This window comes from Acartia tonsa, chromosome 14 (genome assembly GCF_053477335.1).
Source record: "Acartia tonsa isolate MP-2025a chromosome 14, ASM5347733v1, whole genome shotgun sequence".
Classification (NCBI taxonomy): domain Eukaryota; kingdom Metazoa; phylum Arthropoda; class Copepoda; order Calanoida; family Acartiidae; genus Acartia; species Acartia tonsa.
In genome coordinates this window covers 3,550,588-3,567,311 of record NC_137273.1, presented here as the reverse complement: position 1 = coordinate 3,567,311, position 16,724 = coordinate 3,550,588, and positions in this window count along the sequence as shown.

Below are 16,724 nucleotides of genomic sequence, written 5' to 3'. Positions count from 1 at the left end.
AATCCTATAGAATTTTAAATTCCAAGCTTTTTATAAATTAGTAATAAAAGGTTTTAAAGGTGCGTAGCAACTCCACAAATGTCCATGATATACGTCACGCCAGGCTACAATTGAATCAAGATAAAAGTAAGTGCCGAGCTCTGGGACCTATATATGGTGAAATTAGACATAAAACCATAATGATTCCAGGTAAAACCAAAATATTTCAGCAGGATCTTTCTTGCAAAAAAATTAGATTAGGACAACCAGGACCTAGACCTATTGGATATCCAGGTATAAAAAGGAGATAAATTTCAAAACTTTTAGCCAAAAACTCTTTAATTATGGTATGTTGGAATAATAGACTTTTCACGCCAGGCTACAATTGAATCAAGACAAAAGTGCCGAGCTCTGGGACCTATGTATGGTGAAATTAGACATAAAACCATGATGAATCCAGGTAAAAACAAAATATTTCAGCAGGGTCTTTTTGAGAAAATTAGATTTGAAAATTTCAAGTTTAATTTTCACCCCAAGAGTTGGCGCATAATCATGACAAGAAATTTAAAATTTCGAACAACTTTGCTTTTATAAATATCTTCATAAAACCACTTCTGAAGGGAGTTAATTAATGGCAATTTTTATCAGTTGCTTTGCTAAGGTCACGGAAATTTAGGCTTAAATAAATCATATATAGAGAGGTTTTATGAAAGACTTCATAAGAGCAAAGTTGTTCAAAATTTTAAATAAAAACTTTTTGTTTTTCTTGTCATGATTACGCGGCAACTCCTAGGGGGTGAAAATTGAACTTGAAATTTTCAAATCTAATTTTCTCAAAAAGATCCTGCTGAAATATTTTGGTTTTACCTGGAAACATTATGGTTTTATGTTTAATTTCACCATACATAGGTCCGAGACCTCGGCACTTACTTTTGTCTTGATTCAATTGCAGCCTGGCGTGATGTGGGACAAAATAGCCTCTTACAAAATAGCCTTATGACTTTTACTTAAGGAAAATTGCCTAAACTGTTCTGTATAGGTGATTTGGAATTTCGTGGATTTTAAAAAGATTGGTTGTGTGAGTTTATCGTAATATGTTCATTGGATTGTTATGATGCAAAAATAGAAGAAATGTTCAAATATAAAGGTTTGGTGATATGTTTAATAGCTTTCTTACACTTTTTTTTGAACACTTCTAATGTGCTTTGGTTTTAAGCTTTATAGTGCAACAAGGATTTTGAACATCTATAACAGCAAAGGGATAGTTTCACGAAGTGCATTTAAAAAAAAAATAGTGAACTGTAAGTTTTTTCTATTTTAAATAACGTAGTAGTGCATAATATAAAGTTATTGATTAAAATTAAAAGATTTTACCAGGGATTTTCCTTAAAAAATGAGTTTTTCATTTTTATTTTCAACTTCGTTGCGTGTCATATATGGCAAAAACTTTTTTCTCATAAATACAACTTTAGATAGCATTTACTAGTTAATAGAACTTCAAACTTTTTATACAACAAAATACACATAACAACAAAGAATGACCAATAAAATATTCCACGGTTTGTTTTTTATTAAATGAATAAGTTAGGGTACAACGTTTGGCACTTTCAATATAAGTAAATGATAATAACAAAGCCACAGAATACGATAATACCTTCAGAAAAATCGATGAAAATAGTTTTCATACTAAATTTTGGTTTTTTATATTTTTTCTAAAATGTCATGACAGAAGATGTAAAATGTCGCCTTAGTTTTTTGAAAGGATTGATCTTCTCTGAAATCTAAATTATCAAAATATTTTTTTTGGTAAATGATTATACGATATATGTCAAACATTTTATCAAAAAGAAATATTTAAAATTGTGAGGTAGAAACCTGAATAATTTTTCTTGTGGAAATAGCTTTCTGCAAATGTTGATAAACATATGTCTGCTAGCATTAAGATGTTTGTACAGCCAATACACGTTGGGTTTTATTTAAATAATGTTTTTAAAATGTTCTTTTTTTTACCTCGTATACCAATAACGAAAATCTGATTCACTTATAGTCGGAAATTCATTATGAAACAGGGGACATGCACAAAATTTTTGAGCCCTGATCGAATAGGAGCTGAGATAATAGGGGGGCAGGCGCCCGACTGATAAGGGTTAAATAGAAGTTGATTGAATATTGGTTGGAAAAGGTGATCATTAACCACCCCCCACCCCCCCCCCCCCCCCCCCCCAATCGACTAAGACTCGCCAACGGCCCGATCTTTTAGGATTGCTTTGTAATTCACATTTTTGAAAGTCTTTCAACAGTATACACAGCAAATTCTCCCTTTTTTAACTAACTTTCCGAATAATATACCTAAAGCATTTGAATTAACGAAGGATATGCTAATATTTTTACCATTCAAGTTTATTTAATATTCTAATAAATAGCGCAACCCTCCAAGTTATGGCTACTTTTCATGAACATATGATCTAAAGAATAAGCTGTGACGCAATGTCATGTAAGGATATTATAATATTCATTAAAAAAATTGTTATTTTTGCATATATGTTACATTTTACAGTGTTTTGTGGCTTAAAAGAAAGACAATTAAAATTTATTTCATATTATATAGTTTAAATTGCATAAGATAACCTAGAAATAGTAAAAAAGTCTCTTTCTTTTTTTGTCGTAAAACAGAAATTAACAAAGATTTTTATTAAAAAACACCTTAGTGTAAAAATTAAAAATTTTAAATATGGTCACAAAAAGATTCAATTAGTTTATTAAATGTTTCATTTTCAGCAAATGACGATTAATCTCTATTACAAAGAATAAAATGTGAAAAGATATTCTCGTTTTAATTTTAAGCAACTTAAAATGCATTTTAATACCTTTTAATGATTTATTTTTTAAAACATCATTTTATAAAATGTTATTGATTTTTAAAGTTATATATTAGAATGTTTTTAAATTTTGTTAACATTTTGATTTAAATGTAGAAAATTGGTAATTCTAAACATTCAAAAAATGATTTTATTAAATTTTCATCACTTAAATTGCATGTTTGATGAAATTTTCAACTGATAATTCAAGAAAAATCGTTTAAGTTTTATTATATTTTACTTTGAAATGTTAAAAAATATAATTATTGTCAAAAATGTGGAAGTTATACTTTCCTCACAAAAAGACCTAAAACATGCAAATTAACACGTGTAATGAGATTTTTTTTCTTTCAGGTTTAATTTTAAGTAATTATTGATATTTTTTGTAAAAAGGATTTTATATAAAAAGTTTTAAAACTCGAGTTATGTAGTGGTTCTAAAAAAGGTTGCGAATTTATGCAATTTTCTTGCAAAAAAAATTTTCTAGGATTTTAAAAATAGCAAAGGGTGTTATTAGACGTACTTACAGATACAATTGCTAAGTCATTTTGGCCAAACACTAAAATAAAGTTTTGACATCTGAGGGACCAACCGTGATTCAGTATGGTACTTAGAGTAGTGATCTTTTTATATGTCTTAGTAGAATATATTAGGCATTGGATAGATATGATTGTGATAAAGAATTTTAACATTGACCTGACCAAACTTTTTTATTTGACAATATCTAAAAGAGTTAGTGATTTGCAACATAAATTACATGAGAATGGTCTTTTATATATATATGTTGTATGGTTAGTTGGTATTTCCGCGTGAGATAATGTGTATATTGTAAGTAAACCGGACGGTTTTCTTTATTTTTTTAAATAGAATCTATAGAAAACCTGTCCTATAATGAACCGGACGTTATTTTTTATGTTTTTTAAGTAACTTGTCCCAAGGGGAACCCCTGTTCAATTTTTTTATAACTCTTGTGAAATATGTGGAAAAAGATTCTCTGATATTGGTGTTTTGGCTGTACATATTTGGAAAAAATAGACCATTCTCATGTAATTTATGTGGCAAATCACTTTAACTTTTTTCGATATTGTCAAATAAAAAAAGTTTGGTCTGGTCAATGTTAAAAATTCTTTAACATATAATAATATCTATCCAATGCCTAATATATTCTACTAAGACATATAAAAGTTCACTACTCTAAGTACCTTAACTCTTTAAATGCACTTCATAGAACTACCCTTTAATCACATAAAAAATTAACACTTTTAAGAGATTTTCATATAATATAATATAAAATCAACAATGCAGAACCAATTTCCCATTTTGAAATTTTTAGTAGCGAAGCTACTCTATAATTCAATTTGTCCGTTCGTCAGTCAGTAACGCTATGGCGGAAATGGGATTTACTCAGCTCCTATAAAAGTTAGAATTCTGAATTTTGTTGACAACATTCCCAGCATTAGGGAGCACAATTAAGTTTAAAACATCAATGGCAGGTTTTGGGCTATTATTATATTTTTCACCTTTTTCTCCATTTATAGTCCGATTTTCAAAATTTTTTCAGTTATAGATATTAAAATTAAATTTCTTGTCATTTAAAGAAAACAACCATGACGGCCAGACTGCCTTCTTGCAGGTTTTTGGCTATTATTAAATTTTTCACGTATTTTTCCATGTCTCTGATGTATATGGTCCGATTTTCCAAATTTTTAAAGTTAAGGATATAAAAATTTAATTTCTGTCGTGTTTAGAAAACAACCGTGGCGGTCAGACTGACTTTTATCAGGTTTTTGGCTATTTTTATATGCTTTACATATTTCCCCATATCTTTGGTGTTTTTGGTCAAATTTTCAAACTTTTATGGGATATCAGTATCAAATAATTTTACCATTGTTATTAGCATCTTTTATGTAATTCACTTACCGTTGTCATCATACAAAATAAAACAAAGTTTCGTGTTTATTTTCTCCAATAACTCTATTCTTGATTTTGATAAATACACTTTAAACCTACTTTTACGTAGTCACATCCACGATTTTTTGTGCTTCACTCCTTATGGATGTTGTCATCCTTGTTTTTCTAGTAAAAGTCTTTTTATTAAACAATGTGCAGCTGCACCCTGCACCACAAAAATTTTATGACATACTAGTTCGAGTACAAAATTTGATTGATCAACAAGAAAACTCAACAAACTTTTATTTTCATTATTAAATTAAATAAGAGCTAAGACTTTTTGGTTGCTACGCTTTCGTATAACCTAGCGGCTTCGCCCCTAGCCTCTAGGGGCTTTGCCCCAAAAGGTTATAAAAAAATTAAGGTGAAATTTGTAAAAAAAAAAAACAAGGAAATCTCTTGTAAAAAAAAAAAATAAATAAAAATAAAAAAATAAAATTGAGGGGGGGGATTTTTTCGTTTTTGGGGGGGTTGGGGGTGTCCCACCCCCAGAGAAAATATCTTAAAACCACCACAGGACCAGTAGGTATATTCCCTGAAGAGTAGAGCCCATTCGGTTCAGCGGTTACCGAGATCTTAAGCTTCAGACGGACAGACAGACGGACAGACATCGTTCTACTTTGTATTATAGATAACTGTTGAAGGAATCATCATGTTAAGTTTGAAAATTGAAATAGATAGGACATTTCTAACAATCCTAAATTCCTAGCAATTAAAAATAATTGACACCAGGGAAACAAATATCTTTGTTTATTTAAGAATGAACAACACTCTTTAGTTTATAAAATAAAGTAAATAATATTCAAAGATTTGAAGAAAAAAACACGGAACCTTTCATTTATATCCTAGTCCTGAAGTGAACCTTTTTTGGGCCGTTGTTGCTTTTTAAGCCCGTATGTCTTTCTGTCTGACTCTTACTAAAATTCACCTGAAGTAAGATGTGTGAGTGTGTGCCTACGTCTACTATGGTCTTGTAAACGGCTGCGCTGACATTTCCATAATTTTTGGATAATTTTAAAGGATTGGTTTTCGGTAAGGATTTTTGCTATCTTGCAGGATTGGTTTACAGCGAGATACTTCGGTACTGACAGATATACATAGACACATAGACATCATGTTACTTTTATAAAAGGATTGTTTATTGAGAATACATGACTTTTCCTGTTTGTTAACGAGGCCTACAATACAAGGCCTGTGATTGGTTGAAAACAAATAATTTCCCGGCCTCTCATTGGTCCAACAGAAAGTACAAAAGAGTATAAAAATCATTCTTCTATCTTTATTAAAATACAGGGATCTTAATGGATAAGACAATGGAGAATATTTTAAAGTTATTCCTAATTATGATAAACAAAATTACCCCTTATATGAAATAGATGAAAATTATTGGTTGAAAATCTTGGATACTTTGTTTGAAATTAACCAATCACAATTTTAAAAAGTACTTTAAGTTTTGAAGCCAACGAATTAGAAAATGTTAATAGAAAACTTTGGGTACCAGTGTAAATTACAGTCCAATGTCCCCTCCCTTCTTAGAAATCATTGTTTTGATTTATACTGCTTAATTTCTTTCCACTTTTATCTAATTCTTTTATATTTTTTTCTGAAATCAATATCTTTTAGAATCAAACTTTTCTTCACCTAGATGTGAATATAGAAGACTGCATGAGGATTCCTAAAACAAAAAGGTAAATTGAAGCCTTTCTTTCATGGTATTTTGTATAATTTTACCTTCTTGAATTCTCTCTCTCACTCTCTCTCTCTCTCTCTCTCTCTCTCTCTCTCTCTCTCTCTATCTCTCCCTCTCTCTCTCTCTCTCTCTCTCTTTCTTATCAACTTTTGATTTTTTCTCTTTTCCTCTCTCTTTATTTTTTCGTTATAACAAAACACACACACACACACACACTCACACACACAAACAGACAAACACTCCAAAAAACCTAAAGAAAGAGAAATGTGTAGGGATTTAAGGATTAATCCCCCCCCCCCATAAAAAAGTAATATGTTTAAATTTTGTTTTTAAAATGCTTGGTATATCAGGAAACGGATGTTCATTAATAAATCTTCTAATACTATTTAATTATAATATTTGGTGAGGAAAAAATTTATCTGCTAAAATCCTCTCCCACCCTGGAGAAACGAAACCTTTTACACATTTCTAAAAATAGCAAATTTCTTCTTTACCCCCCTCCCCCATTTATTTTACCTTTCGGCTCCGATGATACTTACCCCCCCCCCCTCAAAAACACCTCTCCCCCCTCTTCTTCCCTCACTCAACCAGTACAGACAGAGGTAAGAGCGGGGGGAAGGAGAGAGAGAAGTTAAACGGAGGAGCAACCAAAACAACTCCGAGAGGCGCTGTCCGTATAATACAGCAAAAATTTTCAGTATTTTTTTTTATTTTGTTTTTCCTTCCGCCTTGCTGTAATGATGCTCCTTATTAGGCATGCTCTCTTTTTCTTTCCCTTCTTTTGTATCTCTCTCTCTCTCTCTCTCTCTCTTTCTCTCTCTCTCTCTCTCTCTCTTTTATCCATCTATCTTTCTTTCTTTTTCTCTCTTTCTCTGTCTCTATTTTATTTTCTCATTCTTCTCTTTCCATCCCTTTATATCTCTTTCTTTCTCTTCTTTTTTTCTTATCTTTCTGTCTTTTCTTCTTTCTCCCTTTCTCTTTCTTTTTTATCTCTCTCTCTCTCTCTCTTGTTGTCTATATCTAGTTGCTTTTTCCAGTATGGCTTCGAAACCAATTAATATCAGCTGGATTAAAACCGGTACCCAGCAATAATGAAAAATCATGTATAGAATTGTATTATAGACAATTACATAAAATATATAAAATTAATGCCAGTTTTGTTAGACCGATCCTTAGGCCCATCGAGGCCAGCAAAACTGGTTTTAATCTTATAATATTTTCTTTTAATATCCGTGGATAGCTGTCTATGATACGATGCAATAAAAAACTTTTCCCCTTATTTTCTACTAGATATTTTGTTTGCATGTCAATTCTTAAATAAATTGTGGATGGTATATTGGTAGCACTGTATGACAACCTCTAGAGGCTCAGTATCTATCTATGCCCTTTGTTGGCTGTGTGTATATCTATCTATCTATCTATCTGTGTATCTATAGAGTGTATGTATATGTCTCTCTGGTTCTATCTAGAGACTAAGTAACTAACAACCCATAGTCCCCACTGGAAGCTGTTAGGTGAATTCAAGTGATTTGAAAAAATGGATAAATATATGAACTTTTTTTAGTGACATCTTAAAAATTAAAATGCTTATTAAACTATAAGCTTTAATGTATAAATTTTTGGTTTTAATAATTTTCAAAGTTAATGTTAAAACGTAGTAAGGCAGCTGTTTTTTAAACTTTAAATTATATGCTCTCTCTGTCTATTTTTAGATGCGAGGCTATTGTGAAGTTAACTGTGTTTGTCTGTCTGTTTGTTTGTCAGTTTTGTATAGACATTAAAATCGAGGAAAGATTAGTTATATTTATTTCTAGCGGCTACGCCCTTAGAAGCCTCTAGGGGAAGTGGTGGGGAGTCGACCCTTCCCTTCACGGAACCTATAAGAAGATACATTGAAAAGGAGAACCATATCGTTCCTTATTTAGAGAGATCCTTCGCTACAGACAAAAAAAACCTTACTACTTTATATAGGATTGTATTATAGATTACTAAAGTAAAATTTATTTTTAATAGTTTTTAAACGTAATATCTACTATTTGATACGAGTGTCAAAGGCGACTATATGACCAAAATTAAACATAACATTATGAATTTACCCATTTCTACCAGAAAAACGCTATTCTTATAATGATGATCATTATGTTTTAAGTTAGTATACTATTTCATCAAAGATTTAGTAAAGTTTTTATTAAAATAAGACTATATAAAAATTTGATATATAAGATTAGTTCAAATATCAAAGATTTATTTTTATTTATTGGAATTTAGAAATAGCTTGATCAAAAAAGAACAGAAATAAAATGTAAATTAAAATATACTAAACAGGTTTTACAAATTGCGAAACCATAATCGTTGTGACAAACGTACAAACAAACGTTCGGATGCAGGGACATACTCATATTATAGGGTAGCTGCTCTACTAATAAGGATATGAAGCATTAAAAACAAGCTACATATGAATTAAAAGATAAACATTTAATTTTTAAACATTAAACAATTTAAAACTTTGCTAACATGGACATCGTTTATTTGTCAGTTTGTTCATATATAGTACGATGGAAGGTATAATTATTTTAGCCAGCTACAAGTTTCACTTTATTAGAGTACATGAAAGTATGGTAAAAGATCCAAGTTATAATAAATTCCTTAAACGAATATACTTTTATTTAGGAGCTACTGCGCTAAAGTTTTGTTATTTTATTTTTGTATTGTCAGAATAAACTTATAAAGTTAGTTATTATTAATTGCAGGAAGGGACGGGACAGAATGCTGTTTATTACAACAGTCCCCAAAGTTTTATAATAACGTTTTCTTGACAACTTTGAGGACTTTTATTGAATTTTCATAAGCTGGTGCATTAAATTCAGTGTCCAAACATTTCAACCACCATTTAAAATCTACAGAAGTGGTAATTTTGTGTATCATCATAAGAAATGTACATCTATTTATTGACCATTGGCTTATCCCTTAAGATCCCTGGTTTTATTGTCATCGCCAAACCAAACTGTCATACTGTAAAGCCAAAAATAAACAAGGATGAAAACATCCAAAATAGTAGTATGTAAAATAATTGTCAAACTATTTGTTTCAAGACGTAGTTATAGAGATTTTATTGTTATATTTGAGTGAATAACAATGAAAAAAAATGAAAACAATTTTGGGGACTCTCATTAAATATTCATTAGGATGTACAATCTAGTTGTGTAGTGTATTAACTTTTCTACAAATAATCTCAATATACAGGAGGGTTATTTTTTTTTTTATAACCTGTTGTCTTATTCTTTAAGAACTTGCATTTACGACCATTATATGCGTTATTTCGAAAGACAAAGACCAAAGTGACGTTATAAAAATGAGGGAGATGCGAGGAGAAGTGGGAAAAAATCCACCAAAAAAGAGATGGATGGTCCCTCATTTTCATGACGTCACATGGATAATTTTTGACACAATTTGGTCATCGTCATTTTGAAATGTTTAGTAGTTTGACATTAAAGTAGCATTTGATTGTTTATACTGGTAGTCATATTTGGATAAGGCTCTTACGGAGGAATTTTCTTTGTGGGGGGGGGGGGGGAGGGAAAGGGTTAGCCTCCTTAAAGCAGAAAGGTATAATTTTTTGTTGATATTATAACTTTTTTGAATAAGGTGGGTGTTATAATAGGTGTTCATTTTTACTGGAAACTTCACTAAAACTCTCAGGCATCTATTTCTAATAGAAATCTTTTTAAACTAAAATATAATTTATATTAATTATATGACGATTTTTCGTCTATATTTTCATGAAAGGATAGTAACCTTGTTATTATGTCAAAAAGGCGTAAGTTTTTATTATTTTCTAGTGGTTTTTTCTTATCGGAGGGTACTCTCCCTCAAAATAGTTATGAATCTACCCAGGACCTATGAGAAGCTACTTTTTAAAGGAGAACCATATCAGTTAAGCATTTAGTGAGAATCTTCGGTTCAAACAGACAGACTCTCAGACATCTTGTAATTTTTATATAAGAATAATATTTCGTGTATTAAAGAAAGTTTGTTTTTTCTTTTTTCCGCAGTATATATAGAAATATACTTTAAATACCAAAATATATTTTGTATGTATATGAATATCATATGTATAAGAACTGTAAATAGTATATTAAATACAGGTTGTATGAAAGTTGTTTTGGTGCTTTAACCCCCCTGCGGGGGTCCCTAACCTTTTCAAGCCTATGCCTGCGGGGATCTACAGTATCCAATATAACCTAACCTAACCTAAAGTAAAACAGAAACGAAAAACTTATTTTCAAATTATTTTACAATAAATTACCACACCCTGTATCGTAGTAAATTTTACTCATATTCATAATTAATAACTCTCTCTACCAGAGAGGGAGGGGAACATTGGACTGTAAATTACACTGGTACCCAAAGTTTATAATTACGTTGTCTTATTCGTTGGCTCAAAAACATCAGGTACTTTTATTGATTTTTGGTTGGTTGGTTCCAAAATAGAAATGTACAAACTTTTCAACTAACAATTTTGATACACAGAAGGGATATTTTTGATGATCATCATTTGTGATGAATACAAATTTACCACCAATTGTCTTATCCCTTTAGATCCCTGTTTTCTACCCATTAAATACAAAAACCTAAACAAATTTTGCTTTTTCATGCAGCAAAAAAAGTTAAATAAAGAAATACATTTGAAATAGTTCAAGGCTGCGTTGATGGAATATAATTAATTTCGTTGCTGAAATTAAAGGGGCTAAATATTAAATGGCAAAAGATTATCCTTATAATAAAGTAACAGGATGTTTGTCTGTGTGTCTGTCTGTTTGTCTGTGTGTACCCAAGGATCTCGCTAACCGCTGAACCGATCGGGCTCTCCTTAATAGGGTAGCATCTCATAGGAAGATTTATAACTATTTTGTGGAGGGTACCACCACCCTCCCATGAGAAATCATGAAAAATCGATTTTTTTAAAAAATATTTGAGAGATTTGAATTGGTAGGTATCGTAGAGACTTGAACAAAAATAAACATTTAAAGTGCTACTACAGGCCTCTAGGGGCGTAGCCGCTAATATTGATTAAACTACTATAATAGTTAAATTAATTGTTGGCTTTGAATATATTTGTTTTAAACATTGTAGTACACATATCTCCTTAAATTTGAGTAAAAAAACATGTAAGAAATAGGAGGCAGCTAATAGTCCCTAATTAAAAATGACGCCATACAATACAAATGACCAATGATAGGCCAGTAGACATTGTAATTGACCAATGGTAGATTGTATACTGGCCTATCATTTGTATTGTATTGTATGACGTCATTTTTTATTAGACACTTTTAGCTGCTTCAAGAAATCGGGCTGGATTTTAGCTATTACTAAAAAACTGTTTAAACCACATAAATCACGCTACAAAACAAAAGCGTGATTAGTATATTATTGTCTAAATTGTAAAAACATAAAGTTGTAGAAAGTCAAAATTTACATTCACAGGAATGGTTATTAGAACAGTTAGAGAGTTGAATTCATTCATATAGAAGCAGAAATATAATCTATGATTACGGGTTTGACCCTCTAAAAAACGTAATCTACCATTCCACTTTCCCCTCTCTTAGTGATGATATCATGAACGCCGATATGATTTTGTAATCTACCATTACATTCTATAAAAATGGATTCAACTCCCTAACTGTAGAATGTTTAAATTGATCCAGGAATAATTCTGTAGGACGGATGACATTGGAATGTAAATTACACTGGTACCCAAAGTTGTGTATATTTTATTGGTAATTAAAACTTTGGGTACGCTGATTACATCCTGATTGGGTTGGACAAAACTTTAGTGTCCAAGCTTTTCCACCAATGATTTCTAACTACAGAAACGGTAAGGTTGTCCATCAATTTCAATCAAAGATCCCTGGCATATTGATTGGAAATGGGGGAAGGGGGTGGCGCGAAGCACACACAAAAATTAACAACTTCTGGTTAAAATAGTAAGGCTCACTTTCACAAAAGTGCAAAGTGAGCCTTACCCCGACAATCGTTTTAGCATATGATAAGTCATGATAAAAATGTCTAAAACTGATTATTTTGGACTGTAAAAAAACGAAGGCATAATATTGTATTTCTTTTTGGATAATATATCCATGTACTAAGGTTTACTATATTTGAAGGAAATATATTAATAATTAATGTAAACATACAAGTATATAAATATATAGTATATATATGCATATAACCACTTTATTATGTATGACGTCATCGTTTTAAAGTTATATGTAAGACTAGCGGCTTCGCCCCTATCCTCTTGGGGCTTTGCCCTAAGAGGTTTGATCAAATCAATTTTTCGTAATTTAGATTTTAAAAAATAAATCTAAAAAAAAAAATTTTCTTGGGGGGAGGAGGGTAGTCCTCCTCACTATTTTAATTTTAGTTTTAAAAAGAAAAAAAAAATTTGGGGGGTATTTTTAATTTATTTAGGGGGTTGGGTAGATATACCACACTTTTCTGGGATCTTGCCGAGTCAAGTATCAACTGTGAGGAATACCAAAGGATGACTCCATTCAAAATTTGAGCCGGATCCGGCCAAAACCGGCCGAGATTTTTATAAAAAAACCTTTTTTTCCGGTTTTTAGAGGGTATTTGTAAATCGATTCAGCTGGAGCAAAACCGGTTAGAGGTACAAAAAATTTTACTTCACATGAAATTTAGCCAATGCAATTGCCTACAAAAATGTACTTTATTATCAACTTGATTGGACAACTCTTTCCCCTCCTAAATGTCCATTAAAACCTCGGAAACGGCAAGAATCGCCAAAAATCACGCTTTTGGCGGCGAATAACGGCTAAACGGTCAGCCGGAGGCAAATCAAACATAAGTAAAGAAATGTCCGCCTCAAACAGTTGTTCAACGTCAAAGAGATGCTTGAAGTCTCTAAAACGATTCCTTCCCCTCCTTTAAGGGGAAAAACTGAAAAAACGCGATTTTCAAAAGTATGCCCACTTTGTGGGTGTGGGGGGCACTGAACCCGTCACCCCAGGGTCACCAAATATAAAGTTTAGGCGGCCCACAATGCTGAATTTTCACCAAGTGAAAGTCTTGTGTCATTATCTCTTATGAGAAAAAAGTTTTTAATTAAAAGCTGGTCAATTTTTAGGCCATTTTTTGCGGTTTTCGGCCCACCACGCCCAAACGGTTTGAGATAATCTCACGGGACCTTTTGCCGAACCTAAGTCTGGTTATTTGTGAGGTCTCCGGCTCAAATTTTGCATGGAGTCATCCTTTGGTATTCCCCACAGTTGATACTTGACTCGGCAAAATCCCAGAAAAGTGTGGTATATCTAGGGTTGGGGGTGTCCAACCCCCCAAGAAAATAGTTAAAAACCTTCCTGGGACCTATGAGAATCTACCCTGTAAAGTAGAACCCAATCGGTTCAGTGGTAAGCGAGATCCTTTGCTACAAACAAACAAACAGACAGACACACAGACAAACAGACAGACATCGTTCTACTTTGTATTATAGGTTGATAGATAAATCGAAGGATAGATAGATAAATAAACTTAACAATTTCACATGCAAGTAAGCTGCATACTAAAAGTTTAAGAATAATAATCTATCGCATCGTAAACAGCTTTCCGTGGATATTAAAAATAAAATGATAAATTATAAGATTAAAACCATTATTTTAATTATATGATTTTTATTTTAAGATAAGAGGAAAATTGTTTCTTATACGGGTCTTTGTGCATGATTATTCAGTATGGCTAAGAACCGGTTTTAATCCAGCGGATATTTTTCTGTTTCGCAGCTATACTGGAATAGTTATTTCTCTCATCGTATTATAAACGGCTTTCCGCGGATATAGAATGTACATTTATAAGATTAAAACCAGTTATTTTTAGCCCCGAGGTGCCGAAGGCACGGACTAAAAAAACTGGTTTTAATTTATGATTGTACATTTTTATATTCGTAGAAAGCTGGATATAATACGTTGCTAGACATAGTTTTTTCGTATGGATGAGAACCGGTTCCTATCCACCGGATTCGAATGAATACGAGAAATGATATTAAGCACAAATTAATAAATTATGGATTTACTATTTTATATTTGCCATATTATTTCAGGGAGGGAGGGGAGTTTGGGCTGTTTATCACACCAGTCCCCAAAGTTTTAAAACAACGTGTTTTTTTTTGTTGGGTTGACTACTTTAGGGACTTTCATTGATTTTGATTGGTTAGTTCATTAAGTTGAGTGTCCAAACGTTTGAACCACCAATTCAATTGTAATCTACAGAAGGGGTAATTTTGTGTATCAGCATTGGGGATGTATATCAATTTAATGGCCATTGTCTTATCCCTTTAGATCCCTGATATTTACTACGCATCCATTTCATGGACAAAGTCAGAAAGAACTTTCTAAAAATCTAAGGCTCGTCACCTGCTCTTTCAGTAGCGAAGCTACTCTATTATGCCTATTTTGACCGTCTTTCTGGTAGTCTATCCGTAACCCTATGGGGTAAATATGATGTTTCCGGCAGCAATTTAAGAGAGACTGCTGGTTTTACTTGGTCCGACTGTCTGTCGGTCAGGCTACAAATAACATTTACTTTTTTATGAAGATTTCATGATGTTCTATTATCATATATTTCTCTCAATAAAAAAAAAATTGACCGTTGAACATCTACTGTATACCTCTCTCGCCGTTTGTCCATATTTTTTTTGTGTTGTTTCAGGGGCGTCCAAGCTTTTTTTTTGGGGGGGGGGTAAAAAATTTTAGGGGGGGGGTAATTCGTGTTTGGGGGGGGGTAAAATGGCGCGCATTACCCCCCCCCCCCCCCAAACTAATTTTTGGGGGGGGGTAATTTAATTACGTAAAAAAAGCACCTACCTAATCTATTAAGTTAATAAGTACTATCTTATAACATAAAGTAGTAAGTAAGGTTTATTTGACTATAGCTTCAGATTTCATTACTTTTAATACTGAGTTCTCCTTTTTAGGAAAGCTTCACATAGATCCCATGATGGTTCCACACTATTATAGGTCAATCCTTTGAGTGGTTTTAGGCTATTTTTCTCCTCCCTTTTTACCCTTTAGAAAACACGAGTTCTTAGATGCTAAGGGCGCCACTACTATTCAAATATATAGTAGTATCTCATTCTTTAGAACATAAAAATACAATAATTAACTCACTAACCAATGAACCAATATGATTTTACTTTAAAGTGAAGCGTCTTATAGGTCCTGGTAAGTTTTATAACTAGTTTTGAGACACCCTGACATCCTCCCAAAAGAAATCGCCTATAGAAATTCTTTTTCATTATTTAATGAAATATTTAATTTAGTTAGGTATCTATTTTATGGAATCTTCAGTGCTTTACAATTACATCATAGATCCCCGGGATGGTTTTAGCCCTTATAAAGGCCCAAGCAAATAAAACATGATCAAACTATTAAATTTTTTGTTATCATGGTTAAGAACTGTTTTAACTGGTTGGACAGTAAATTTTTTTTTTAAGAACATTCAATTTGGGGGGGGTAAATACCCCCCCCAAAAAAATTTTTTTAAAGAACATTTATTTTTTTGGAGGGGGGGGGGTAATTACCCCCCCAAAAATGGTTTGGGGGGGGTAAATACCCTCCCCAAAATCGTTGGGGGTGCCTAAGGCACCCCCAAGGTAGGGGTAATTTTTTTTTGGGGAGGGTATTGTTCACAAAATTTGGGGGGTGCCAAATGGCCCATTACCCCCCCCCCTTGGACGCCTATGTGTTGTTTGCTACTTGCTAATACGGTGGCTACTGATAGCCGGCAGTCGGCGACTAAACGGCAGCCAATTTTTATGAAGATTTTTTTTTGCCACTTAAATATACGTTTATCCGGCCAGACACCGGATATCCGGCATTATAAAACAGCTGGATATCTGGCCAAAAAAGTATTCGGCCCTACCCTACTTTACAATAGTAAACGGCTGGCTTGAGTAAGTGGCTGCCTTTTGTGAGCTGCTGCCGAGCCATTATATAGACTATTTGAACGTAGTACAGAGTTATTAATTTATCAAATGTTAATTTCTTTGGTGAAATTATGATTAATTAGCAGTTTCGCATTCCTTGTTTACTTAGGTTAATATCAGGTCGTAAAGAACAAAGTGTTATACGTCCAAGCTTTTATTTAGCGGAGATTACAAAATCTGGATATAGAGAGGGTGCGAGGGAGGGTGAAACACATTTTTTGGTGTGAATGGCAAAATATTAACCGAT